At 38.7% G+C, this 3,186-nt stretch overlaps 1 pseudogene; it reads left to right on the forward strand.

Annotated features, from left to right (window-relative positions):
* Window positions 1-2,805: 2,805 nt before the first annotated feature.
* Window positions 2,806-2,905, forward strand: LOC127787776 (small nucleolar RNA R71; annotated as a pseudogene).
* The last annotated feature ends 281 nt before the right edge of the window (window positions 2,906-3,186 follow it).

Here is a 3,186-nt window from a genome sequence, read left to right on the forward strand (position 1 = left end):
TACCAAGGTCTTTGTACTTAGGAGGTGTTTTAAGTTGCAGGATAGAACTCACCTGTTCAGTTAAGAATGCTTTCTCATGGATGTTGATCTTTCTTTTAACAGTTTACAAGTCTTTTAAGAATTTTGCATAAGATGGTGTCTGTTTGATTGCATCAAGGAGAGGAATGTTAATCCTCACCTGTTTGAACACTTCATAAATATCAACATTTTGTTTTTCCCTCTTTGTTTGAGTAAGTCTTTGAGGGAATGGTGGTGCAGGGTTGCTCTTGAATTCTTCCACCTTATTTTTTTCTTTACCTTCCTTTTTTTTTGTTTTCAAGTTTTTCCTCCAAAGTTGGAGCATTATCATTTTTTATATTTTCATTTTGTTCCTCTTCTTGTGCATTAGGTTGGCTTGTCCTAAGATCATCTGGTTTGTCAATTATTTTTCCATTCCTAAGGACAATGACTGCTTGCACTTGCTCATGATTATTGTTCCCACTATTTGATGATTCCACTTGATTTGTTTGCCTCACGGGGTTGGGATTTGGTTGAGAAGGGAATTTCCCAGGTTCTCTCACAGTCAAAGTTTGAGTTAGCTTGGTTAGCTGACTCCTCATATCTTCAATTGCCCTATTTGTTTGCTCTTGGAATTTTGCTACCTGAGCATTGTTCCCTATCTGCCCTTGCATAAATTGTTGTAGAGTATCCTCTAGGGATCTCTTATGCGGTGGCTGATATGAGCTAGATGGTCCTTGGTTAGGCTGGTAGGGCTGTGGCTGAGGTTGTGGCTGTGGTTGTGAGAGAAATGGTTGGTGTGGCTGAGGTGCTTAGTCATTTCTCCAAGAGAAATTTGGGTGGTTCCTAGAATTTGGATGGTAGGTGTTTGAGTTTGGGTTGTACCCTTGATAATTTCCACCCTGGTTCTGGTTTTGGTATATCCTACCCTCTGTTTGCCTTGGTTGTGAGTTTGAAGTTTGGCCATACAGCACTTCTTTGAAAGCAGGGAGAGTTGGACATGTTAGGAACCGGCCAACCATGTAGCTTCGATTCTGCCTTCTTTGATCCGTAGAGTTGCAAGCGCAAACTCCTCCAAGTCGGTCCACACGATTGACCCTTTTCCACGACGCCTCGAGTAGTGCTAGCAAACCCTAGGCGCCTCCAATGGGAGATCCGAATTTTCCTTATTTTCCAACTTCATAAGTGGCATATTTATAGAGTTAAAAACCTTAGTTGTGCCTTGGAAATCCCCTAAACAATTTAGGCCCGGCCCCAAAATCATATTGGGCCGAATCTCTCTTTTAAATTGTGGAACGAGCTCGATCTAAATGTGTGACCCCTTAGGTCCACCATTGGGCTAGATGTAGGGCCAATTCTATTGGGCTATATGAAGGCCCAACTGAATAGAATAATTAAACCTTTTTAATTAAACTTGTGGGCTTCATAATTAACTCATCTCATGGGCTTCTTAATTAAACTCTTTAATTAATAGTTTTAGAATTAATCAAATTAATTCTAAAACCCTACATATCATGGTTAACGTCTAGCAACATACCATGAATACCTAGCCAACGATGGAAAAACACGGACCTTTTCAATTGCAATTACCATACAGTAAAATCCTTTCATCAATCTATGTCCCCATTGAATTTAGGGTATGGTTTTATGACGAAACCCTAGTCATTCAATAACTATGTATCCATTTCAGATTTATGACTTGATAGGTGAAATCAAAACACCTTTTGATTTCCACCTCACCTTGGCCAAGGATTTCCTCAGTCATGAAATCATCGGAATACACAGGACATCTTCTCATCTTATCGATAAGTGATGAATTCTATTTCGACATCCACAAGCCTTCATATGTGATAAGGTTACGCCCAGTGATAATTTGTTAATGACTCCATTGGAATCCAAAAAAGAACCAAAGCGTAACCAGTCAAATATAAGACTACCATGATGTCTCAAGTCTAAGGACCAATCTGCACTCTTGCAACACAGAAATTCCAATTCGACAATAAACAATTACCATTAGGAATTCTGTAGCGGGTCAGTTCAGTGTACTTATTCTTATAATAAGCACCCACATATATGCACTAGTGTCCACACACCAATGTCTATGAAACAAGACATTCTCCTAATTGAGCATGCATCATATATGCTAGTCTATCTGAGTTATTAGTGTCCAATCCTAATAACTCTATGACTAGGAATATTTAAGATCAAGGCTTATAAGGAATATGTTTCATGATCGTCATCTCTATGCACGACCATATTCCATGAGCCTATTTGATCTATGGACTTTGTCAAGAGTGAAAATAATAAAGACAACCATCAATGACAAATAAAACATAATGCCTTACAATAATAATTGATTGAAGATAAAGAGTCACAATGGAAAAATATGATCAATTACATGTAAATATAATTGGCTTGTGGAGCATAACTCTAACAGGACACTCCTCTGTTCTATGGCTATTGGCTTCACACACTACACAATGCACCTCTACCTCATTGACAACCTTCATTTTTTTGATCTCCAATTCTTCCATTTTCTTTGTCAACAAAGCTAATCTAGCACTGATGTCATCAGTTTCATTTAATTGGAGTTTTCCCTTTGGTTGTGGATTGTATTGGTCTCTCAAATCTCCCATGGTTAATGGCCCAACTTCCCAATTTCTAGAGTTTTCAGCTACATGGTCAAAGTATGCAACAGCCTCTTCAGGAGTTTTTTCATAAAAATCACCATTACACATGGTGGACACCAGCATTTTCAAATTAGGAGTTAAGGCATTAAAGAAGAAACTAACTACCCGCCATTACTCAAAGGCATGGTGTGGGCAAGAAAGCAAGAGGTCCTTGAAACGTTCCCAAGTTTGAGAAAATGTTTCATTTGGTTTACAGACGAAATTCATCATTTGCCTTTGGAGTGATGCTGTTCTATTAGCTGGGAAGTATGTTTTTAGAAATTTTGTTTGCATCTCCCTCCAAGTTCCTATTGATCTAGGCTCTAGAGTCCCTAACCACATTTTTGCTTTATCCTTGAGTGAGAATGGGAAGAGCTTTAGTCTAACAGTGTCCTCATGTATATTTTGATCTCCACAGGTACCACATACCTCTTCAAAATCCCTCATGTGTGTATATGGATTTTCAGAATCCATACCATGAAATGTGGGGAGCATTTGTATGGTACCTGGTTTAAGGACA

This window comes from Diospyros lotus, chromosome 12 (genome assembly GCF_014633365.1).
Source record: "Diospyros lotus cultivar Yz01 chromosome 12, ASM1463336v1, whole genome shotgun sequence".
NCBI classification, from domain to species: Eukaryota; Viridiplantae; Streptophyta; class Magnoliopsida; order Ericales; family Ebenaceae; genus Diospyros; species Diospyros lotus.